This window comes from Chiloscyllium plagiosum, unplaced genomic scaffold (genome assembly GCF_037043375.1).
Source record: "Chiloscyllium plagiosum isolate Xiang-an unplaced genomic scaffold, Cpla_swu_hap1 HiC_scaffold_44, whole genome shotgun sequence".
NCBI classification, from domain to species: domain Eukaryota; kingdom Metazoa; phylum Chordata; class Chondrichthyes; order Orectolobiformes; family Hemiscylliidae; genus Chiloscyllium; species Chiloscyllium plagiosum.
In genome coordinates this window covers 12172627-12199102 of record NW_028270182.1, presented here as the reverse complement: position 1 = coordinate 12199102, position 26476 = coordinate 12172627, and the positions used below count along the sequence as shown (strand labels likewise).

The 26476-nt window shown below is 44.8% G+C and overlaps 1 long non-coding RNA gene across 1 annotated transcript; it reads left to right on the top strand.

Moving 5' to 3' along the window:
• The first annotated feature begins 228 nt into the window (after positions 1 to 228).
• LOC148136909 (uncharacterized) lies at positions 229 to 26164 on the top strand. The gene is made up of 3 exons (XR_015754366.1): positions 229 to 309; positions 6250 to 7639; positions 23197 to 26164. It is a non-coding gene; the product is annotated as an uncharacterized LOC148136909 (long non-coding RNA).
• The last annotated feature ends 312 nt before the right edge of the window (positions 26165 to 26476 follow it).

Genomic DNA, 26476 nt, shown 5'->3' with positions numbered 1-26476 from the left:
GATTGCACCAATAGTGAGAAGGGGATTGGTTGCGACTGACGGGCGGGCGGACCACTCAGGAACGGGGATGATGGGGGGGCGGGGTTACCCGCGCGATCAGGATCTCTCCAATCACTCCCCGGGGCGGCCGGATTGCACCAATAGTAAGAAGGGGATTGGTTGCGATTGACGGGGGGGGGGCTTCGAACCAATCTACGACGAGGGGGAAGGCGGGGCTTGCTGGACATGCGCAGAACTGCCCGAGCGGAGTGCAAAGGATCAAGGGCTTTGGTGTATGACCCTTTATGACCCTGAGGCCCTTTCAATCAGGTAACCCCTTGACCTTCATATTGCTCGTTGAAATGGATTTTTGTCCCCCTCCCCATAACAAACCTTCTTTTCGAATTCCTCAGTTAGTGTTCCATAAGGTGGTCCAATGTTAGGATCACCACAGCAACAACAATTGAATTTATATAGCAACTTCATGACAGTGAGAGGCCATCCAGGCACTTTGTGGTCAGTGCAAAATCTGACGTTGTGAGGATTTAGGGCACAACAAAATGTTTTGAGTGAAGTGGTAGGTTTTCAGGAGTGTCTTTTTAAAAGGAAATAGAGGAGTGGAGAGGTTTAGAATTGGAATCTCTTAGACTTTATAGAACAAAGAAGATAGAACATTTCAGCGCAGTACAGGGCCTTTGGCCCTCAATGTTGCACCTACCTGAAGGGGCCTGTGCCCGAAACGTCGAATCTCCTGTTCCCTGGATGCTGCCTGACCTGCTGTGCTGTTCCAGCAATAAAGTTTCAACTTTGATCTCCAGCATCTGCAGACCTTACTTTCTCCTACCTGTGGAACCAATCCACATCCAAACGGACCCCACCGCCAAGGATATATTTCCCTCCCCTCCCCTCCCCTATCAGTGTTCTGAAAAGACCACTCCCTCCTTGACTCCCTTGTCAGATTCACACCCCTCACCAACCCAACCTCCACTCCCGGCACCTTCCCCTGCAACCGCAAGAAATGCAAAACTTGCGCCCACACCTCCCCCCTTATTCCCTCCAAGGCCCCAAGGGATCCTTCCATATCCACCACAAATTCACCTGCACCTCCACACACATCATCTATTGCATCCGCTGCACCTGATGTGGTCTCCTCTATATTGGGGAGACAGGCTGTCTACTTGCGGAACGTTTCAGAGAACACCTCTGGGACACCCGGACCAACCAACCCAACCACCCCGTGGCTCAACACTTCAACTCCCCCTCCCACTCCACCAAGGACAAGCAGGTCCTTGGACTCCTCCATCGCCAGACCATAGCAACACGACAGCTGGAGGAACAGCGACTCATCTTCCGCCTAGGAACCCTCCAACCACAAGGGATGAACTCAGATTTCTCCAGTTTCTTCATTTCTCCTCCCCCCACCTTGTCTCAGTCCCAACCCTCGAACTCAGCACCACCTTCCTAACCTGCAATCTTCTTCCTGACCTCTCCGCCCCCCATCCCCACTCCGGCTTATCACCCTCACCTTAACCTCCTTCCACCTATCACATTCCCAATGCCCCTCCCCCAAGTCCCTCCTCCCTACCTTTTATCTTAGCCTGCTTGGCACACCTTCCTCATTCCTGAAGAAGGGCTCATGCCCGAAACATCAATTCTCCTGCTCCTTGGATGCTGCCTGACCTGCTGCACTTTTCCAGCAACACATTTTCAGAACCAATCTGAAGCCCATCTAACCGACACTATTCCATTTTCATCCATATATCTATTCAATGCCCATTTAAATGCCATTAAAGTTGGCAAGTCTACTACTGTTGTAGGCAGGCCATTTAACACCTCTACTATGTTTCGTCCCCTGTCTAGGTCACATCCTCAGTGCTTGGGAGCCTCCTGTGAAGCGCTTCTGTGATGTTTCCTCCGGCATTTATAGTGGTTTGTCTCTGCTGCTTCCGGTTGTCAGTTCCAGCTGTCCGCTGCAGTGGTCGGTATATTGAGTCCAGGTCTATGTGTTTGTTGATAGAATCTGTGGATGAATGCCATGCCTCTAGGAATTCCCTGGCTGTTCTCTGTTTGGCTTGTCCTATAATAGTAGTGTTGTCCCAGTCGAACTCATGTTGCTTGTCACCTGCGTGTGTGGCTACTAAGGATAGCTGGTCGTGTTGCTTCGTGGCTAGTTGGTGTTCATGGATACGGATTGTTAGCTGTCTTCCTGTTTGTCCTATGTAGTGTTTTGTGCAGTCCTTGCATGAGATTTTGTACACATCGACCCGGACCCAATATACCGACCACTGCAGCGGACAGCTGGAACTGACAACTGGAAGCGGCAGATTCACACCACTACAACTGGTGGAGGAAACATTCCAGAAGCGCTTCACAAGAGGCTCCCAAGCACTGAGGATGTCACCTAGACAGGGGACGAAATGTCTGCAACACAAATTCCCAGCTCGGCGAACAGAACCACAACAACGAGCACCCGAGCTACAAATCTTCTCACAAACTTTGAACCCCTACTACTCTCTGAGTAAACAAACTACCTCTGCCATCTGTCCTATATCTATCACCCATCAATTTAAAGCTATGTCCCCTCCTGCTAACCATGATCATCCGAGGAAAAAAGTTCTCACTGTCCACCTTATGGCCCAGGCTGCTGAGGGCATAACTGATAGCAGCGGAGTGGTTGAAATTTGGGGGTGAGCAAGAAGATAGAGTTGGAGGAGAAAAGAGCAGTGACATCGAAAGGCTGGAGGAGGTTACAGAGGCAGAAAAGGGATGTTGAGGCCAAGGAATGATTTGGAAACAGAGTTAACTATTTTAAAATCTGAGGTGTGGCCAGGACTGAAGAAGGGTTATACCTGAAATGTTGACTTTTCCACCTGCTAATGCTGCCTGGCTTGCTGTGTTCTTCCAGCCTCCTACCTCTACACGTGACTTCTGGGAGCCATCTTATAAATTGATAGATTACTAGTCTAGTGACATTACCACTATGCCACACTACTTGTTAATCGGTAAACCACTGAGCAGCACATTTTCTTTGCAAAAGTATACTTCATGCATAAAATTTGTAGAAGCATTACGAAACATTTTGACTTCCGAATTCCAGAAGTTGTAACAAAATTCAAGTTATCTCTGTGCAACATGTCCCATTCTTTGTTGTCTCAGTGTAACTGTAATATTTACATCCTATGTTAGATAGACAGCCTAAGGGAAGAATTTCACAAATTCAGAATCACCACACATGCAGTAGTGTTAAAGGAGAGATTTGGCTCAGTCCAGGGAAACCCTTGTGGCTCTATGACTCAGACCTGTAAAGCCTCTCTCCAGGTTTGTTCCAGAGATCGTAATCTTTGGAAGTCTGGAATAAAAACCTCTTACAGACAGATTAGTTTAATTTTAGTCATCCCCTTTATTCACTAATAGCATCAGTGTTACAACATGCTACTGATACCTATAAGCTAAACTAGCTAGATTCTAATAACCTAGGAGAGTAGGGTACCAGCCCTTCAAGTGCCCCAGCAGGCTACTCCAATGTACTGATACAAAGTGGCTTCCTTTATACAAAAGTTTTTAAAAATTGCATGTTCTTAAGTAGACAGATTACAGTGAAAGACAATAATTCATAAGGAAGAAAAGTTCATTGACAGTTCTGTGTACGCTTGACTAATCACTGTTACAGGCCCTAAGCCATTCATCAAGTGGGACAAACATGCCCAGCTGAGTTAGGTGCCTGCTAGCGAGATAAACTCCTCTCATAAAGAGGTACCAATCTAAGCTAATTGGAGAGTTCATATGGTAACCTTGCGCGCAGCTCACATGTCAGATACAATTGTTTTACAAAATGGCTTCTTAGCAACGAGGGCAAACTTTTGATCATAAAATGACTTCCTGACACATTATATCAGAATCTCTTTAATGTTAGGCTTAGAATAACTTTTTTTAAAGCTAGGAGCAGACTCCTGCTTTTTAAGCATTGAATCATTCAGTACCTAAGGCTGAGATCTTACCATAAGTTGCATTTAAACTGATTCATTAGTCTTTGAATAGTGCCATATCTTTTCAGGGTTGTGATTCAAATTCAAATAAGACATAAGATCTGATTAGCTAGAATTGGCAGTGGGGCAGCATAGGTAAAAACAATGACTGCAGATGCTGGAAACCAGATTCTGGATCAGTGGTGCTGGAAGAGCACAGCAGTTCAGGCAGCATCCAAGGAGCAGCGAAATCGACATTTCAGGCAAAAGCCCTTCATCAGGAATAAAGGTAGTGAGCCTGAAGCGTGGAGAGATAAGCGAGAGGAGGGTGGGGGTGGGGGGAAAGTAGCATATAGTACAATGGGTGAGTGGGGGAGGGGATGAAGGTGATAGGTCAGGGAGGAGAGGGTGGAGTGGATAGGTGGAAAAGGAGATAGACAGGTAGGACAAGTCCGGACAAGTCATGGGGCTAGTGCTGAGCTGGAAGTTTGGTACTAGGGTGAGGTGGGGGAAGGGGAAATAAGGAAGCTGTTGAAGTCCACATTGATGCCCTGGGGTTGAAGTGTTCCGAGGCGGAAGATGAGGCGTTCTTCCTCTAGGCTTCTGGTGGTGAGGGAGCGGCGGTGAAGACCTCCATGTCCTTAGCAGAGTGGGAGGGGGAGTTGAAATGTTGGGCCACGGGGCGGTGTGGTTGATTGGTGCAGGTGTCCCGGAGATGTTCCCTAAAGCGCTCTGTAAGGTCTGTAGAGTGGTCTGCAACAACAGCAAGTTAAAGCTTCATTAATGTTACCTTTCACAGAGTTTGTATTTAATTACCCGTAATGGCTACTCAATATCATCATAGAGTTCCAAAATGCAATTAAATTCAATCCATAGCAGATACACACTAAGAGTTAATTTTCTACTGGCTCCAACAGCCTCAGCACTAAAATGGTCTCTCTCTAGTGTCCTTTTGACAAGGTCTTGTAACAGCAAAGATGTTTTTCTCTCTCTGACTGCTCCGCTTGCAAGGGGTGATAAGAATCCATTATAATTGACAAGCATTTGACTGTTAATTACAAAGCTTTTGATAGCACTGAGTTTCATTTCAGGGTCAGAATCAAACAGTCATTAATTTCACAGGGGAACAGCTGTGAATGTTATCATTTGGTGTCCAGTTCACACAGATTCACCGATGCTAAGGCAAATGTTCTTAATTGCCTTACAGCACCCTGTTGTCACCCCGATGTCCCTACCTTCTGCATTCCTTGAGTTCCCCCCTTTTTCTGAGCCTTCCTGCCTCTATTTTCTAGTGCAGTAAATGTGTTCTATAATTCAGCATCACATTTTTGTCTAAATGTTTAAAGACAAGTTTTAAGGCTATAGACGTTCTCAGTAGAATTAAACTTTTCTTCTGCATCATGTTCTACTGTGCCATATCCCACAACAGTTTCATTACTCTTGATGTTCACAGTGCATTTCCTTGCCAGGTACTCCGACTGAGAGACTTTATACTATGTTCAGCCTCTGGGTGTGTAAAGACTGATAGGCGTAGACAGTGATCTTTTTCCATTACTTCTGTTTCGGCTTCTCAGAGCTTTAGAGTATCCCTTAGCAGTTTGGAGTACTGTGTCCAGTTCTGGTCTCCGAGTTATAGGAAGGATATTATTAAGCTGGAGAGAGTCCAGAAGAGATTTACCAAGTTGTTGCTGGGTATGGAAGGTTTCAGTATATAGAAAAATTGGATAGGCTGGGACTTTTTTCACTGGAACATTGGAGGTTGAGACCTTATAGAAGTTCGTAAAATAATGAAGGATATGGATAGAGCTAATGGTAGTTGTCTTTTCCTGAGATGGGGGATTTCAAGACTAGGGGACACATCTTTAAGGTGAGCAGAGAGAGATTTAAAAAGACACAAAGGGTGATTTTTTTTAACGTATGTGGAATGAAATTCCTGAGGAAGTGGTGGGTGTGGGTACAATTACAACGTTTAAAAGACATTTTGGATAAGTCCATGAATAGGAAAGGTTTGGAGGGATATGGGCCAGGAGCAGGCAGATGGGACTAGTTATTTGGGATTATGGACTGGTTGAACCGAAGGGTCTGTTTCTGTGCTATATGACACTGTGTAGTTCTAGATCTTGATAATTGGTTGACCAGAACTTTTTATTGTCGAAAAGTTTGTAAAAATACATGTCAGATTATTTTGACTTGAATCGTACAGAATTTGCAGTAAAATTCAACTTGCCTCCATACTGTGTGTTCTAACCAATACTGTTGTGATAGAATTAACTTTCAGAAATTCTGTTTTATATTGGGATTACAGGGCAAGGGCAAATTGAAAATTACAGAAAGTCCACAAGATGTAAAGTTGCCATAATCGCAGAGGACTGCTGTCTTATTGGGAGTGCGTTTAACCTGAGGGTCACCAACCTCAGGCAAGGGATGAGGCTGGGAAGGTAGGAATTTCATGGTAACCTCAGCCTTTGCAGGAATTGAACCTCTGCTATCGCCACTGTTCTACATCACACACCTGCCTCCCATCCAACTGAGCTAACTTTACCAAGTGATCTAAATTATTTCTCCATACACCACTTGCCACATTGAAGTACTCTTACTTTACAATGTACATTCTCTATAATGCGCACAGCCTGAGGGGTTCTACAGCTCCCAGCCCCTCTTTGAGCTGTGGCTGAATGGCCTTAGACAGTGACCTTTCCACATTCTCTAAGCCTTAGAGAGTTCCTAACCCATTGAACAGAACATTGTGGGCTCATAAGGAGAGTTGACGTTTTCTGTGCTGACTTCTAGAGGTCGTGCAGCATCAGTGGAGAGTTTTCCCAGCATTTTCCCAGCCTTTAAGCTTGATGGGTAATATAAATGGTAACAACCGCTCTTTCAATGTTGGCAAGACAAAAGAACTAATCAATGACTTGAGAAAGAGAGGATGAGAACACATCCCATCTACATCAATGGAGGGGAGGTTGAGAGTGTCAAGTTCCTAGGAGTGACGATAACCAACAATCTGTCCTGGACCTTCTTGCAGTCAAGAAGGCACAATGTGTCGTCTTTCTCAGGCGGCTTAGGAAATTCAACAGGTCCATAAGGACCCTCGCCAACATTTACAGACGCACCATAGCACCAAATCCAGGTGTGTAATAGCCTAGTAAGGCAACCGCTCTGCCCAGGACTGTGAGAAACAACGGGAGGTTGTTCCATCATGGAAGCCAACCTTCCATCCATGGACTCCATTTACACTTCTCGTTGCCACGGAAAGGCTGCCAACATCATCAAAGACCCCTCCCACCCTAGTAATGTTCTCCTACAATCTCTTCCGTCAGGCAGAAGATGCAAAATCTTGGAACAAATGGACCAACAGGTTCAAGAACATAGTCTTCCTTGCTAATGAATGGACTTCTCTAATTTCCAATAATGTTTAATCTTGTTAATGTTGATCTTGCTTCGTGCCCCTCCTGTGCAGTATAACCTGTATGCCTCGCTCTGTCTAAGCACACTGTAATCTGTACGTCCTTGCTTACCATGATCTTCCTGGACTGCTTGCACACAAAGCTTTTCACTGCACTTAGGCAGGCACGACTATAATAAATTAAAGCAAAAGAAATTTTGGAAGACTCAACGGAAATAGAAAACTGAAATGCTCGGAAAAAATCCAGTTTTCAACTGTAGGTTTCAACGGCTAGATCAGAACCTTGTTGGTAAGTGGCCATTTGCATTTCATTATTAGCTAAGTGCAAGAAGATTGATGAGGGCAGAGCACTAATCATTGTCTACATGGATTTTAGTAGACCTTTGACCAGGTTCTGCATGGTAGACGGATTAGTAAGGTTAGATCACATGGGGTTCAGGGCGAGCATGTCAATGGATACAAAATTGGCTTTATGGTAGAAGACAGAGGGTGATGGTGGAGAGTTGTTTTTCAGACTGGAGACCTGTGGTGTTCTGCAGGGATTGGTGCTAGTCATTTTATATAAACAATTTGGATGAGAATTTAGCAGGAATGGTTACTAAATTTGCAAAATTGGTGATATAGTGAACAGTGAAGAAGGTTATCTAAGACTACAAAGGGATCTTGATCAATTGGGCCAATGAGCTGAGGAGTGGCAGAGGAAGGTTGGATAAACACAAACTAGTGCACTTTGGTAAAGCGAACGAGGGCAGGACTTGTACAGTTAATGGTACAGTTGTCGAAGAGAGATTCAAGGGTCAGGTATGTAGTTCTTTGGAAGCTGTGTCACAAGTAGATAAGTATGATTAAGATAACATTTAATAAACTTGCCTTCATTGCTCAATCCATTGAGTATAGGAGTTGGGATGTCATGTTGAGGTTGTACAGGAAATTGGTGAGGCCACCTTTTGGAGCACTGTGTACAGTTCTGGTCGGTCTGCTATAAGAAAGATATTATTAAATTGGAGAGGGTGAGGGTTCAGAAAAGATTTATCAGGATGCTGATGGGACTAGAGGGTTTGAGGATGAGTAGAGGCTGGATAGGCTGGGACTTTTTTCACTGGACCGTAGGAGGTTGAGGGGTGGCTGTTTAAAAGCATGAGGGGCAAAGATAAGGTGAATAGCACTAGGGTGGAGGAGTTCAAAATCAGAGGGCATAATGTTTGAGAGGAGAAAGATCTAAACGGGACCTGAAGGGCAGTGATTTCACACAGAGTGGTTCGTTTGTGGAATGAATTGCCAGAGAAAGTGGCAGATACAGGTTAGTTTGGGAAACTTGGTCAGCATGGACAACTTGGAATTGAATTTTTGTGCTGTAAGACTCTATGACTCCATTTTCTACAAGCCTGTTTTAACCGTTCTTTGGAAGTCTGGCTTGTTGACTTTGGACCCTATCCTGCTCCAATTTTTTTTAATGCAATGAGACCATTTAATAAGAAATATGAAGTAAGTTTATAATGGCAATAAAACTCAGTACAGAGAATCCAGTCAAAGGTACAAAGTGAGAGGGGTGGTTGGACACAGTTGATATTTCTTAACTAGTTTTGCTGAAATGGTGTAGGATTGCAAAGGTCGAATGTGGCTTCCTTATCTGCCAGCCTATTCCTACAGCCCAGACACAGCCCTCCCAGGTTACTGATAACAAGCTCCAACTGAAGCAAGTTTCTCAGCGAATGAAGCACCTCAGGCTCGGGGCAATGTTGCATACCATTGACCGGCCCATTCGGCCCAACTGCTGCGTGCTCCACACAAGCCCCCATCCACATTCCTCTCTCCACTTCACTCTGTCAAGATTACAGCGGTGCCTGGAAAAGCACAGCAGGTCAGGCATCATACGAGGAGCAGGAAAATTGACATTTCGGGCAAAAGATTTTCCTGCTGCTCGGATGCTGCCTGTCCCGCTGTGTGTTTTCAGCACCACTCTTATCTTGACTCTAATACCCAGCAACTGCAGTACCCACTTCCGTCTACTTCACCCTGTCAGCACGTGGAGTCACACAATCAGTATGGCACAGACGGAGGCCATTTGGCTCATTTGAATCTGTGCTAGCTCTCTGTACACCCGTGCAGTCAATCCCATTTTCCCCTGTTCCATCTTCGTGTCCCTGAAAGTTTATGACCCTCAAGTGCTCATCTGATTTCCTCTGGAAATTGCTCCTTCTATTCCTTTCCTCCGTTGTGTTTATCCAGCTTCCCCTTAACTGTCTCCACACTAATCACCTCAGCCCTGTGGCAGTACCCGCCACAGGAGGAGCAGGTCGCACAGTGGCAATTTCACTGAACTAGAGATCCAAATTAGTGTTTTAGTGGACCAGGTTCAAATCCCATCACAGCAACTGGGGGAATGTAAATTCAGTTAATAAATCTGGAATTACAAGCTCGACTCAGTGAAGGTGACCATGACACATAACATAAGTTGTAAGAAATAGGAGCAGGAGTAGGTCATCTGGCCTGTGAAGTCGGCTCTGCTGTTCAATAAGATCAGAGTTGATCTTTTCGTGGACTTGACTCCACTTACCTCCCCCACCCCCACCCCAGCTCACCATGTCCCTTCATTCCTTTACTGTTCAAAAATCTAAGTACCTTTGCCATAAAACATTCAACGCAGTAGCCTCAGATTCCACAGATTCACAACCCTTTGGGTGAAGGAAGTTCCTCCTCAACTCCGTCCTAAATGAATCTAAATCTGCTCCCCTTTATTTTGAGGCTATGCCCCCTAGTTCTAGTTTCACCATCCATTTGCATTCAGTTCTGGTCTCCCTCCAATCGCAAGGATGTTGTGAAACTTGAAAAGGTTTGGAAAAGTTTACAAGCATGTTGCCTGGGTTGGCGGGATTGAGCTACAGGGAGAGGCTAAATAGGCTGGGGATATCTTTTCTGGAGCGTCGGAGGCTGAGGGGTGACCTTATAGAAATTTATAAAACCCATGAAGGACATGGATAGGGTGAATAGTCAAGGTCTTTTCCCTGGGTAGGGGGAGTCCAGAACTAGAGGGCATAGGTTTAAGGTGAGAGGGGAATGATTTAAAAGGGACCCAAGGGGCAACATTTTCATGGAGAGGATGGTGCGTGTATCGAATGAGCTGCCAGAGGAAGTGATGGAGGCTGGTACAATTACAGCATTTAAAAGGCATCTGGATGGGTACATGAATAAGAAAGAGTTAGGGGAATATGGGATTAGATTAATTTAAAATATCTGGTTGGCATGAATGAGTTGAACTGAAAGGTATGTTTCTGTGCTGTGTAGCTCTATGACTCTATCTCTGTTACAAAGACCATTGTTTACTTTAGCTACTCTCTTCCTTTTTATATATCTACAAAAGCTCTCACACTCTATTTTTATACTGGTTGTCTATTTTACTCACAATTTCTAAAATTTTTTTTCCTTTTGATCAACTTGTTGGTCGGTCATGTTGGGACAAATGGTGTTTTGGTTCACTGGTCCCTCTCAGCCCCAGCACCAATAATAAATCATGAAATTGAAAGCAGATCTCGTGCTGGTGCCTTGAAATGACCATTGATTCTTGTAAAAGCCGTTTGGGGAGGAGAATGTGCAACCTTTAATCGGTCTGGCCTGCATGTGACTCCAAAACCACAGAAATGTGGTTAACTCTTTACTGCCCTCTGAAATGGTTGGGCAAGCCACTCAGTTCAAGGTCATGTAGGGGTAGGCACCAAATGCTGGTCTGGCTAGTGACACCTACAAAATAATAAACAAAACATTCCACCACCCTCTAAGGAGGAGAGGTTTCTCCTGAATTTACTTGGGTTTTATCGAGAATGTTGCATATTGATAGCCCATATTCTAATCTTGGCCACAATTCACAGAATCATAAAATTCCTATAGTGCTGGAAGAGGACATTTGGCCCATTTGAGTCTGCACTGATCCTCTGTTTAGCATCCCACGAAGATCCTGCCCGTACCTGGGAAAACCCTGCTTTTACCATGGCTAACCAATGCATCCCTGGAGACTACAGGGCAATTTCCCATGACCAATCCACCTGACCTGCACATCTATGGACTGTGGGAGGAAACCGGAGCACCCGGAGGAAACCCACACAGACACAGGGAAAATGTGCAAACTCCACATGGACAGTTGCCTGAGGGTGGAATCAAACCTGGGTCCCTTCTATTGTGAGGCAGCAGAGCTAACCACTGAACCACTATGCTGCCCACATGGGATTGTAAACATCTTTTCTACGTCTAACCTATTGTATAATTTTAAAGATCTTTATCAGGTCATCCCTCAATGTCCCCTTTCCCAATGTAAAGTGTTTCAGCCTGATCAATCTTTTCAGCTATGTATAACCTCTCAGTCTGCTATTGTTCCAGTAAACTATACTGACAGTATTTAAATTTCCTGTAGTGCCTCCAAAATAATACATGGTGTAAGGAAGAAAGTTTTGTAGACAATACAAAGTGCAGTGTATATCGAGTTTTGAGAAGATTTGTAGCTCACGTTGAGCTTCTGGATGTAAATTTGCTCACTGATCTGGAAGGTTCATTTTCAGATATTTTGTCACCATACTAGGTAACATCATTAGTGAGCCTCCGGTGAAGCATTGGTGATATGGCCCGCCTTTTATTTTTGTGTTTAGGTTTCCTTTGGTTGGTGATGTCATTTCCTGTGGTGATGTCAAACTGAGACACACGCGAGAATTCCTAGAAGCATGGCACTCCAACCGGAACTCTATCAACAAACACATTGACTTGGATCCCATTTACCACCCACCCTGAGAGAAAGAACAGGAAATGACATCACCACATGAAATGACATCACCAATCCGAGGAAACCTATACACATAAATAAAAAGTGGGCCATACCACCAGTGCTTCACCAGAGGCTCACTGATGACGTTACCTAGTATGGTGACGAAACGTCTGAAAATGAACCTTCCAGCTCAGCGAGCAAACCTACATCCAGTTTAGAGTATATAAATTGACCTTGGAGGGAGTTCAGCTCAGACTCAATGTTATAGAGGTTTAGAAGATTAAATTATAAAGGCAGGTTATATAGGAACATAGGAGCAGGAGTGGAACCTTCGATATTGTTCCACCATTTGATGGTATCATAGCCAATCTCACTGTGATCTTCACTCCATTTTATCAGTTCACTCCCTCCCCTGCCTCCACACCCCATAAATGCTCTTTATTATTAGTTGACTACAACAGCATGTTAAACCTTTGTGAGTGCAAGACTGTAATAGCTTCATGAAAAATTATTCTATTTTTCCTGTAAGAGGAATAACCTCTTAGTTCTCCATATTACAGATTCATGCAGCACAGAAAAGGCCCTTCAGCCCATCGGTTCTGCGCCGACAATAATTACCACGAAATGTGCACCAAATCCGTTTCCCTGCACTCGTCCCATATCCTTGAATATATGATACTTCAAGTGCTCATCCAAATATTTTTTAAAGATTGTAAGGTTTCTGGTCTCCAATATTTCCCGGTTAGTGCTGTCCAGATTCCCATTATCCGAGTGAAAATGTTCTTTCCCAAATCCCCTCTGAATCTCCAGCACCTTACCCTAAAATTATGCCCCTTCGTGTTTGAACAAAGAGGAACAGCTGCCGTCTGTCCACCCTGTCCATATCCCTCATCATCTTATACACCTCCTTCATGTTCCCCCTCAGTCTTCTCTGCTTTAAAGAAAACAATCCAAGCCCATCTTGTCTCTCCTTGTAGCTCAATTGCTTCAACCCAGGCAACATTCTGGTCAACTCTCCTAGTGCTATCACCGCCTTATTGTCGTGAGGTGACCAGAACTGCACACAGTACTCCAGCTGTGGCCTGAGCAGTGCTCTGTGCTGCTCCAACATTACTTCCTTGTGGTTATACTCTATACCATAACTGTTGAAAGTGAGTGCCCCATACATCTTGTGGGCGGCACGGTGGCACAGTGGTTAGCGCTGCTGCCTCACAGCGCCAGAGACCCGGGTTCAATTCCCGCCTCGGGCGACTGACTGTGTGGAGTTTGCACGTTCTCCCCGTGTCTGCGTGGGTTTCCTCCGGGTGCTCCGGTTTCCTCCCACAGTCCAAAGATGTGCAGGTCAGGTGAATTGGCCATGCTAAATTGTCCGTAGTGTTAGGTAAGGGGTAAATGTAGGGGTATGGGTGGGTTGCGCTTCGGCAGGGCGGTGTGGACTTGTTGGGCCGAAGGGCCTGTTTCCACACTGTAAGTAATCTAATCTAATCTAATCTTTCTAACTATCCTATTCACGTGCTCTGCTGACCTTTGGGATCTGTGAATAATTGCCCCAAGATTGCTCTGTTCCTCTAAGCTACCCAGTGTTCTTCCATTTATTAAATACTTCGGATTAGCAGTGAATGGATGTTGGTCTAATTTCTGGGAAAGAATTATCCAGGTCAGTCTCTTCGGAACCATGATTTTGAGGCTGTGGGTGTTGGAAATCATTTGGCCAAAGGTCTCTTGGAGGCTTAATGGACATTTGTTTATTAGTCATAGAGTCATACAGCATGGAAAAAGACCCTTCGGTCAAACCAGTCCATGCCGAACAGAATCCCAACCTAAACTAGTCCCCCCTGCTTGCTCCTGGCCCGTATCCCTCCAAATCCTTCTTATTCATGTATCCATCCAAAATATCTTTTAAACATTGCAATTGTACCAGCATCCACCACTTCCTCAGGAAGTTCATTCCACATGTGAACCACCCTCTGTGTAAAAAAAAATTATAATTGGAAAAGTACAAGTTTTAAGGCTTTAGCTTAGCAGAAACCAGGATGAGCAAGGCTTTTTAATTAATATATTTCGATGCATTTGAGTTCAGTTTAGAGAAAACCTGTGTGAAGGTAGACGTAAAAACAATTCCTCCTCGAGAAAGGGGTTTGGTTAGAGCAGTTTAGGGAATAAGCTATATCAGGGTAAGGGTTTTAATTGGTGAAACTTCCAGACCAGAGGTGTTTGGTTAAAAATCTGTATTGGTTATCTCACTTCTGTGAGTCAAAGAAAAAGCCTCAAGTTTACAGGACCAGAACCAAGAAAAAGTAGTTAAAGCAACCTACATACCTGAAAGGGAAGGACATTTCTCTGGATTTTGATCAATTACACTTGAGATTGTTGGGATTTTGTTTTGCTGGTTGTTTTAACTAATTTAAACTATATTAAATGTAGATCACTTGACTTGTTTTATTTTGTTTCTTTAGCGTAATAAACTTCTGTTTTATTGTTTAACTCAAACCTATAGCCTTGTGTTGTGTGAAAGACTCCCACATTAAATTAAAAAAAAACCTATCAAGCTATATTTAATTTTGGGATCTGACTTGTCTGGGATCATCAGAGAAAAAGAGATTGGAACTATACTTGGAATGTACAAACTATATTTTAGTGGCTCGATTTTGAGCAGAAAAGGGATTGAGAACAACTTGGACTGATAACAGCAAGAATACTGAAAGTACTTCATTCCCTTAATCTCACCCTTGGTTATAAATGCACAAATATCTCTGTTAAGAACCCCACAATTTCTTCATTAACTTCCCACAATGACTTGGGATACACTTGATCAGGTCCCATGGCCTTCAGCACCTCCTGTTCTGTAGTGTGAGCCTGTTTTCAAAACATCAATATTTAGTTCACAGAGTCCCCCAGCCTCCATGTCTTCCTCCACAGTAAAAACTGATGCAAAATATTCATTTAGTATCTCTTCCCTCTCCCGAGGTTCAACGCACAGACAACCTCGTTGATCTTAAAGGGGCTGTATTTTCTCCCTAGTTGCTCTTTTGCTCTTAACGTACTTGTAGACAAGGTTAAGGATAATCCAATCTCATATCCCCTCCTTAGACCTCCTGATTTCTCTCTTAAGAATACCCTTTATACTGATCAAGAGGTTCATTTGATCCCAGTTGTCTATATCTACTATATGACTCCTTCTTATTCTTGAGCAGAACCTCAATATCTTTATTAATCCATTGTTCCCTATTCTTACCAACTGCACCGTTCACTCTAACTGGAACATAATGCCTTTGGACTCTCGTTATCACACTTTCAAAAGCCTCCAACTTGTCAATTCTTCTTTTACCTGTGAATAGTCTTCTCCAATTAGCTTCTGAAAAGATCTGCCACCCTGTCTAACCATAGTGGGACCACACAGAACACAGGAAAACTTGGCCAAACTATACCAGAAACACCCACAACGCCTCAGCGGTGATCCAACAGGCTGACAAGTGAAGCCAGACAGCACTCGCAGACAAGGGAATACACTTCTCAAAACACACTAACAATACCCGGTCAACACAGCTATCCCAAAGCCCCGAGGGCAGTCTCATAACACAGGAATACCAAAGTCACACAAAGAACAGGTCAGCCAGAGAGGCACCACCAAGGACATCGCTCCCAGGACAGGACAGTGGAAGTACCTTACTGTTTCAGAGACATTCTCCCCTACCTGCAAAGAGAACTGGAATCACCCGATCCCATGGGTAGAGTCATAGAGGTGTACAGCACGGAAACAGACCCTTTGGTCCAACCCGTCCACGCCGACCAGATATCCCAACCCAATCTAGACCCACCTACCAGCACCCGGCCCATATCCCTCCAAACCCTTCCTATTCATATACCCACCCAAATGCCTCTTAAATGTTACAATTGTGCCAACCTCCACCACATCCTCTGGCAGCTCATTCTATACACCTACCAGCCTCTGCGTGAAAACGTTGCCCCTTAGGTCTCTTTTATATCTTTCCCTTCTCACCCTAAACCTATGCCCTCTAGTTCTGGACTCTCCATTCCCAGGGAAATGACTTTGTCTATTTACCCTATCCATGCACCTCATAATTTTGTAAACCTCTATAAGGTCACCCCTCAGCCTCCGACGCTCCAGGGAAAACAGCCCCAGCCTGTTCAGCCTCTCCCTGTAGCTCAAATCCTGCAACCCTGGCAACATCCTTGTAAATCTTTTCTGAACCCTTTCAAGTTTCACAACATCTTTCCGATAGGAAGGAGACCAGAATTGCACGCAATATTCCATCAGTGGCCTAACCAATGTCCTGTACAGACGCAACATGACCTCCCAATTCCTGTACTCAATACTCTGACCAATAAAGGAAAGCATACCAAACATCTTCTTCACTATCCTATCTACCTGCAACTCCACTTTCAAGGAGCCAAGAACCTGCACTCCAAGGTGTCTTTGTTCAGCAACACTCTCTAGGACCTTACCATTAAGTGTATAAGTCCTGCTAAGATTTGCTTTCCCAAAATGCAGCACCTCGCATTTACTTGAATTAAACTTCATCTGCCACTTCTCAGCCCATTGGCCCATCTGGTCCAGATCCTGTGGTAACCCTCTTCGCTGTCCACTACACCTCCAATTTTGGTGTCATCTGCAAACTTGCTAACTGTACCTCTTATGCTGGCATCCAAATCATTTATGTGAATGACAAAAAGTAGAGGACCCAGCATTGATCCTTGTGGCACTCCACTGGTCACAGGCCTCCAGCCTAAAAAACAACCCTCCACCACCACCCTCTGTCTTCTAACTTTGAGCCAGTTCTGTATCCAAATGGCTAGTTCTCCCTTTATTCCATGAGATCTAACCTTGCTAATCAGTCTCCCATGGGGAACCTTGTCAAACGCCTTACTGAAGTCCATATAGATCACATCTACTGCTCTGCCCTCATCAATCCTCTTTGTTACTTCATCAAAAAACTCAATCAAGTTTGTGAGACATGATTTCCCACACACAAAGCCATGTTGACTATCCCTAATCAGTCCTTGCCTTTCCAAATACATGCACATCGTGTCCCTCAGGATTCCCTCCAACTACTTGCCCACCACTGAGGTCAGGCTCACCGGTCTATAGTTCCCTGGCTTGTCTTTACCGCCCTTCTTAAACAGTGGCACCATATTTGCCAACCTCCAGTCTTCCGGCACCTCGCCCGTGACTATCGATGATACAAATATCTCAGCAAGAGGCCCAGCAATCACTTCTCTAGCTTCCCACAGAGTTCTCGGTTACACCTGATCAGGTTCTGGGGATTTATCCACCTTTAACCGTTTCAAGGCATCCAGCACTTCCTCCTCTGTAATCTGGACATTTTTCAAGATGTCACCATCTATTTCCCTACAGTCTATATCTTCCATATCCTTTTCCGCAGTAAATACTGATGCAAAGTATTTATTTAGTATCTCCGCCCATTTTCTGTGGCTCCACAGAAAGGCCGCCTTGCTGATCTTTGAGGGGCCCTATTCTCTCCCTAGTTACCCTTTTGTCCTTAATATATTTGTAAAAACCCTTTGGATTCTCCTTAATTCTATTTGCCAAAACTATCTCATGTCCCCTTTTTGCCCTCCTGATTTTCCTCTTAAGTATACTCCTACTTCCTTTATACTCTTCTAAGGATTCATTCGATCTATCCTGTCTATACCTGACATATGCTTCCTTCTTTTTCTTAACCAAACCCTCAATTTCTTTAGTCATCCAGCATTCCCTGTACCTACCAGCCTTCCCTTTCACCCTGACAGGAATATACTTTCTCTGGATTCTTGTTATCTCATTTCTGAAGGCTTCCCATTTTCCAGCCGTCCCTTTACCTGCGAACATCTGCCTCCAATCAGCTTTCGAAAGTTCTTGCCTAATACCGTCAAAATTGGCCTTTCTCCAGTTTAGAACTTCAGCTTTTAGATCTGGTCGATCCTTTTCCATCACTATTTTAAAAAGAATAGAATTATGGTCGCTGGCCCCAAAGTGTTCCCCCACTGACACCTCAGTCACCTGCCCTGCCTTATTTCCCAAGAGTAAGTCAAGTTTTGCACCTTCTCTAGTAGGTACATCCACATACTGAATCAGAAAATTGTCTTGTACACACTTAAGAAATTCCTCTCCATCTAAACCTTTAACACTATGGCAGTCCCAGTCGATGTTTGGAAAGTTAAAATCCCCTACCATAACTACCCTATTATTCTTACAGATAACTGAGATCTCGTTACAAGTTTGTTTCTCAATTTCCCGCTGACTATTGGGGGGTCTATAATACAATCCCAATAAGGTGATCATCCCTTTCTTATTTCTCAGTTCCACCCAAATAACTTCCCTGGCTGTATTTCCGGGAATATCCTCCCTCAGCACAGCTGTAATGCTATACCTTATCAAAAATGCCACCCCCCCCCCCCCCCCCTCCTCTCTTGCCTTCCTTTCTATCCTTCAGGATGTTGCATTGTATTGGGATTCGGGACATTCTTCCGATAGCTGTTTTTCAATTATCATTATTGTAACTGGATTACTCCATTTCCAAACACATTGTATCTTTCCCCATTTCTAATTAACCTTATTGTACAAGACTCCTATAAAACCTGGCTTCACCCTCAGCTGGAAGAAGAGAACTCTTGATCTACCTGTGCAGACTGTCAGTTCTGGGTCAGTCTAGTCAATTTCTCTTCCAGCCATATAGCTTGTAATGAACAGCTTGTCAATTTCAAGCTCTGGTTTGTGTGGTCTCTGCATTGTTGGGCTAATTTCTCCGACACTGACTTATAGCATTAACATTTGCCTTACTCAAGTTAAGAACTTTAACTTTTATGGAAGATGTGTCACTGGACTCGAAACATTAACTCTGCTTTCTCTCCAGAGATGCTGCCAGACCTGCTGAGTTTCTCCAGTAATTTCTGTTTCTGTTTTTGGAAATCTGGCATCCGCAGTTCTTTGTTTCATTTTGTTAAATTTTTGTTGGGTGTCCAGGGAAGTGCTTTGAAATGATTGGTAGAAGGATTAGTGGGGAGATGAGGAATAATCTTTTCACCCATAGTGTGGTCGGGGTCTGGAATTCACTGCCAGAAGGGGGTGCGGGAGGGGGGGGGGGGAGGTGGGCTGATCATCAAAGCAGTAACTCTCAACTCATTTAGATATGTATCTCAAGTGCCGTAACCTAGAAAGCTCCCAAGGCCAAGAGATTACCATAATTGTTAAATATCATTAGAAATAGCTCAGAACCTCGGGCTGTCCTAGGAGTGTCCCCATCATTAATGAGGTGTTTTACAAGTTTGGTCCCACAAAAGGGAAGGGGAGAGTACAGTAACCACGTGTATATTCATTGTAACACAAAATATATAAAAATACTTTTTTTATTGTAAAATCTGAATGTGTCAGTGATCTCTCTTCTGATCCTAGCTGAAGATTAAGAAAACAATTGTGTTTTCATGTCGAAGCCAGATTCAGGAAAGATCCTTTGGCCCTCTCCCTGCACCCGCCTTTGCTTGAATCAAAGTCCACTACTTGCTTGAATCCTGTTTGCCTCCTTAGTCTTTGTCCCTGTTGGGGGGAATCACACCTCTACAGATATGTACCCAAGTGTTGCAACATACAGGCCTACGGTCAATACATTGAAAAGTGCTGGGTGACTTGTTTCTTGGCCGTGCAGACATGATGTCTGTGGCGTCTTGCCATGCCACGAACTTTCAATGATTGTATTGTGGACCAAAGGGTGTAAGAGTGAGTTGGGACTGCAGATCCAATTAAATGCTGGAATAGGCTCGAGGGATCGAATGGCCACTTTCCTATTCGTCTCTTCCTCTTCAACAGGGACAAAGACTAAGGAGGCACACTGATACACCTGAACACACGCCTCATCAGACCAGTTGCTCTGCACAACCTGGGTACCTCACTCAGTCCCCTGGATTGAGCCACAGCCCAGGGCTAACCCTCAGCACTGTTAAAACGAGAGCCACAGTTTGCTACACTCTTGGACAAGCAGCTCCAGAGTCATCGTGGGACGCGAGTTAGCAGGAGAGCTTGGGACTTTTTTCCTTGAAGCACAGGAGGTTGACAGGTCACCTTGTAGAGGATTATAAAATCATGAGGGGTATAGTTTCACTTAATCGTAGGTGCCTTTTCCCTAGGGTGGGGGATTTCAAGACAAGGGGGTGTACTTTTAAGGTGAGAAGAGAGCGGTATAAAAAAGACAATGAAGGCAACTGTTTCACATAGAGAGTGGATCGTGTGTGGAATGAACTCCCTGAGGAAGTGGTGGATGCGGGTACAGTTACAACGTTTGAAAGACATTTGTTTAAGTGCATGAATAGGAAAGCTTTGAAAGGGTATGGGCCAGGAGCAGGTAGTTGGGTTGAGATTATGGTGGGCGTGGAGTGGTTGGACCGAAGGATCTGTTTCTGTGCTGTTCAACTCTTTGACTCTTTGTCATTGGATGATGCAACCTCCAATGGCCCAATGAGAAAAGTCCCAGCCCATCCAGCCTCTCCTTATAATTCAAGCCCTTCATTCCCGGCAACATCCTGATAAATCTTTCCTGAGCCCTCTCCGGCTTAATAATATCTTCACTATAACAGGGCAACCAGGACTGGACACAGAAGAGGCTTCATCAACCTGTATAACCTTAACATGATGTCCCAGCTCCTGTACTCAAAAGTCTGAGTAATGGAGGCTGGCCTGCTAAATGTCTTCTTAACCAGCCTGTCTACCTGTGACGCAAATTTCAAAGAATTACGCACCTCGGTCTCTCTGTTCTACAGTGCTACCCAAAGCCCTACTTTTAATTGTATGAGTTGACTCAAGTGCCCAACACAAACTCTGAAACTCTATTTACCGTATATACTCGAGTGTGTCGATCTCCTGTAAACGTCGACCACCTATTTTTGACCAAAGAAATTGCAATATATCTCATGTAAAAGTCGATCCTAGTTCTTCACGGATAACAGATCAACATTTGTGAGTCAGTGTCAGCTCTGGCATTCCAATCTGCGGGTCATCCCACTCTGCTCTGGGTCCTCAGAATTGGGGTGGCACGGTGGCACAGTGGTTAGCACTGCTGCCTCACAGCGCCAGAGACCCGGGTTCAATTCCCGCCTCAGGCGACTGACTGTGTGGAGTATTGCACATTCTCCCCGTGGCTGCGTGTGTTTCCTCCCACACTCTGAAAATGTGCAGGTTAGGTGAATTGGCCATGCTAAATTGCCCGTAGTGTTAGGTGTAGGGGAATGGGTCTGGGTGGGTTGCGCGTCGGTATGGACTTGTTGGGCCGAAGGGCCTGTTTCCACACTAAGTAATCTAATTACCGTAATTGTTTTTTTATTATTCTTTTGTTCCATTAGAGATCAGTTGAATTTCTGCTAATGATACGGTATGAATTTTGACACACATGAATTTCAGCCACTCAAAAGTAGTATCCAAGCAATAGTTGGCCCCATAAATTTCACCTTAAAAAAAAGCAAAAGAAAAATTTGACTAATACTCGAGTATATATGAGTATGTGTTCAATAATGCAGATGGAATTTTACTTGAGCAAATAGGGAAAAATGCATTTACTGAAACTATTTGAGGGTGATTGAGTTTGGAGTTTCACACTTGTATATAAATATGACTGAGTAAAGATTAGCTCAGGGCAGCACAGTGGCTCAGTGGTTAGCACTGCTGCCTCACAGCACCAGCGTCCCAGGTTCGATTCCAGCCTCTGTGTCTGCATGGATTTGCTCCAGTTTCCCCCCACAGTCCAAAGGTGTGCAGCTCAGGTGGATTGGCCATGCTAAATTGCCCAGAGCGTTAGGTGCATTAGTCAGAGCGAAATGGGTCTGGGTGGGTTACTGTTTGGAAGGTCGGTGTGGGTGTGGACTAGTTGGGCCCAAGGGCCTGTTTCCACACTAATCTAATCTAAAATTATCCTGCAACAATACGCTGGGCAACCATTGGAGGGGAAACATATTGGCCCATTATCCTTATTCCTCTAGCCACTGTGTATTCAATCCCAGTGGAGGTACTGACAAACTAAAGTAGATTTCAATTGTTTCAGGTTTTAGAAAAAGGAGGGGAGATCTAACTGAAGTATGTAAGATGCTACTGGGGATTGACAAAGTAAATGTCGAGAGGATGTTTGCTGCGGGGCATTCTAGAATGGGGGGTCATAGTTTTAGGATAAGATTTCAAATGAGGTGAGGAGGAATTACTTCTCTCAAAGGGTCATGCATCTATGGAATTCACTCCCCCAGAGTGTGGTGGATGTTGGGATAGTGAGTAAATTTGAGGAGGAAGAGGACAGATTTGTAATTCTTACTGGTCTGAAAGGTGAGGGAGGACAGGCAGGAGAGTGAAATTGGAGCTGTGATGAGATCACCCGTGATTGTGTTGCTTGGTGGAGCAGGCTCGAAGGACTGAACTGCCTATTCCCGCTCCTAGCTTTTAGTTTTTCCTTTATGTTACGTTTAGTTACAGAATGGAACGTTGCATGTGCACGCCTACTACATATCACTCCCAGTGTGGGCGACACAGCAGCACAGTAGCACTGCTGCCTCACAACGCCAGGGACCCAGGTTCGATTCCACTCTTGGGTGTTTGTGTGGAGTTTGCACGTTCTCCCCATGACTACGTGGGTTTCCTCCAGGTGTTCCGGTTTCCCTCCCACAATCCAAAGATGTGCAGGTTAGGGTGGATCGGCCAGGCTAAATTGCCCCATAGTGTCCTGGGGATGCGCAGGCTAGGTGGGTTACCCATGGAAAATGCAGGGCTGCGGGAATGGGGTTGGGTCTGGGTGGGATGTTCTTCGGAGAGTTGGCATGGACTCGATGGGTCGAATGGCCTGTTTCCATACTGTCAGGATTCCATGACTGAACCAATACTTACAAACGCCCTAGGACAGTGCTCAGACATTTTTGTCCAGATGTAAACCCATGTTAAAGCCTCATCTGACCTGGGGGTGGGGCTGAACAGGGTTTGGCTGGGGGGAGGGGGTGAAATGGTGGGTGTTCGAGTTTCTGAGCGGGAGGTTTGGGAGGGTCGGGAAGGGATTCAGTGCAGTGGGAATTGTTTAAACATTGTTTTTTTTTACAAATGTACCATATCACAGGGTTTCGTTTTGCAACAGCAATCAGGCCTCAAAAGATCTGGTCATCAGGCCAAGCATGGCAGTCTGAGCTCGATGGCGTCCATTGCTGCCAAAATCTTGACCCACGACCTGACAGGAGGGACAACTGCGTACCTTAACACCATAGCACCTTAAATAAGACACTGCTCCATTCAAACAAGTCCAATCGAGAGCCTGCTTATGATGCTGGATGATTGCCAGTGTGTATTGCCTTTTGTCTTGGGGGAGTCTTCTGGTGCACTGGGTGACATGAGGCTCCAGCTTTGAGTTCCCGCTCCAGGAACTTAGGAATAACCAGCTACCAATCGCTCCAACACCTCGCTGCAACTCTCCGAAGAAGGGAAGAGAAAGGAAGTGTGTAAGAAACAGTGAACATGGCTTTGTGCGTGGAAAATCATGTCTCACGAACTTGATTGAGTTTGGTGAAGAAGTAACAAAGTGGATTGATGAGGGCAGAGCAGTAGATGTGATCCATATGGACTTCAGAAAGGCGTTCAACAAGGTTCCCCATGGGAGACTGATTAGCAAGGTTAGATCTCATGGGATACAGGGAGAACTAACCATTTGGATACAGAACTGGCTCAAAGGTAGAAGACAGAGGGTGGTGGTGGAGGGTTGTTTTTCAGACTGGAGGCCTGTGACCAGTGGAGTGCCACCAGATCAGTGCTGGGTCCTCTACTTTTCATCATTTCTATAAATGATTTGGATGTGAACATAAGAGGTACAGTTAGTAAGTTTGCAGATGACACCAAAATTAGAGGTGTAGTGGAGAGTGAAGAAGGTTACCTCGGAGTACAATGAGATCTTGATCAGATGCGCCAATGGGCTGAGGAGTGGCAGATGGACTTTGATTTAGATAAATGCGAGGTGCTGCATTTTGGAAAAGCAAATCAGAGCAGGACTTGTACATTTAATGGTAAGGTCCTGGGGAGTGTTGCTGAACAATGAGACCTTGGAGTGCAGGTTCATAGCTCCTTGAAAGTAGAGTTGCAGGTAGATAGGGTAGTGAAGATGTTGTTTGGTATGCTTTCCTTTATTGGTCAGAGTATTGTTGATAGGAGTATGGGAGGTCATGTTGAGGCTGTACAGGGCATTGGTTAGGCCACTTTTGGAATATTGCGTGCAATTCTGACTTCCTATCGGAAGGATGTTGTGAAACTTGAAAGGGTTTAGAAAAGATTTACAAGGATGTTGCCAAGTTTGGAGGATTTGAGTTATAAGAAGAGGCGGAATAGGCTGGGGCTGTTTTCCCTGGAGCGTCATAGGCTGAGGTGTGACCTTATGGAGGTTTATTTAATCATGAGGGGCATGGATAGGATAAGTAGACAAGGTCTTTTCCCAAGGTTGGGGTTTCCAGAACTAGAGGGTGTAGGTTTAGGGTGAGGGGGTAAGATATAAAAGGGATCTAAGGGGCAACATTTTCACGCAGAGGGTGGTGTGTGTATGGAATGAACTATCAGAGGATGTGGTGGAGGCTGGTACAGTTACATCATTTAAAAGCCATCTGGATGGATATGTGAATAGGAAGGGGTTAGAGGGATATGGGACAAGTGCTGGCAAATGGGGCAAGATTGGGTTGGGATATCTGGTTGGCATGGATGAGTTGAACGGAATGATCCGTTTCTGTGCTGTACATCTCTATGACTCTATAAGAGAGCAGATGAAGTCCACGGCTTAATGTTCCATCTGCCCAGCACAGTCATTATCACACACCCCGCACCCCCCCCCAGTCCACACCATTTCCTGATGTGACCCCATTTTAATGCCTCTGGCGGAGCTGGGTCCACTGTTGTCTGTCAGTTATGTAAATGATTTGGATGAGAATTGAAGAGGAATGGTTAATAACTTTGCAGATGACACCAAAAGTGGTGGTATAGTCGACAGTGAAGAAAGTTATTTAAGATTACAAAGAAATCTTGATCAGTGGAGCCAATGGTCTGAGGAGTGGCAAATGGAGTTTAATTTGGATAAATGCAAGGTATTGCATTTTGGTAAAGCGAACAAAGGCAGGATTTGTACAATAAATGGTGGGGCCCTGGGTAGTGTTGTCCAACAGAGAGACCTAGGGGTTTAGGTACATAGTTCTTTGAATGTTGCATCACAGGTTGGCGTGGTTGAGTTGGGCGGAAGGATCCGTTTCCATGCTGTGGTTAAGTAGGCATTTAGCACATTTGTCTTTCTTACTCAGACCATTGCCCAGAGGAGTTGGGATGTCATGTTGAGATTGTACAGAATGTTGGTGAAGCTACATTTGGATAGCTGTTTCCAGTTCTGGTCGGTCTATGACAGGAGGGATACTATTAAATTGGAGAGGGATCAGAAAAGATTTACCAGGATGTTGCTAGAACTGCAGGGCTTGAGTTATAAGGAGAGGCTGGATGGGCTGGGACTTTTTTCACTGGATGATAGAAGGTTGAGGGGTGACCTTATAGGGATTTATAAAATCATGAGGGACATAGATAAGGTGAACCACAAAGGTATTTTTCCATCTAAGGGGGTAGAGTTCAAGACAAGAGGGTATATTTTTAAGGTGAGAGGAGGAAGATTTCACAAGGACACGCGGGGCAACTTTTTTTATACCGGGTGGTTTGTGTGTGGAATGAACTGCCAGAGGAAGTGGTGGATGCGGGTATAGTTACAACTTAAACGTCATTTGGACAAGTATGTGAATAATAAAGGTTTGGAGGGATAAAGGCCAAACACAGGCACGTGAGACTAGTTTAGTTGGGAATGATAAAAAGTGGATGAAGGGATCTGACCTGAAACATTGACATTCCTGCTGCTCCGATGCTGCCTGACCTGCTGTGCCTTTCCAGTTCCACATTTTATCTGACTTCCAGCATCTGCAGTCCTCACCATCTCCTAGTTTAGTTTGGGAACATGGACAATGGACCGAAGGATCTGTTTCCGTGCTGCGTGACTCTATGACTTCAAGTGACCCCAGAGTGAAACTTTGGGAAGAGGGATTGGGGGGGGGGGAGGTGCGGGGGGAGTGGCATCGCTGGTACAGAGTTGGGGGTGGTAGGAGGAAAGGCTTTGAGTTACCGTGTTGGACAGGTTGATGAAAAAAACTGGATTTCTACCAAAGAACAATTGACCTTCTCACAGCTTTTGTTGTCAGGCCTAATAGGCACAAACCTAATGGAGTGCTTTATCGGTCGGGGCACGAATGGAGATTTTAAAGAGCTACTTGGCTCCTAGAGATCATGGTGGCCATTGCTTTACCCGCAGCCTACGATTCCAGGATCCTGTCTTGCGAGCC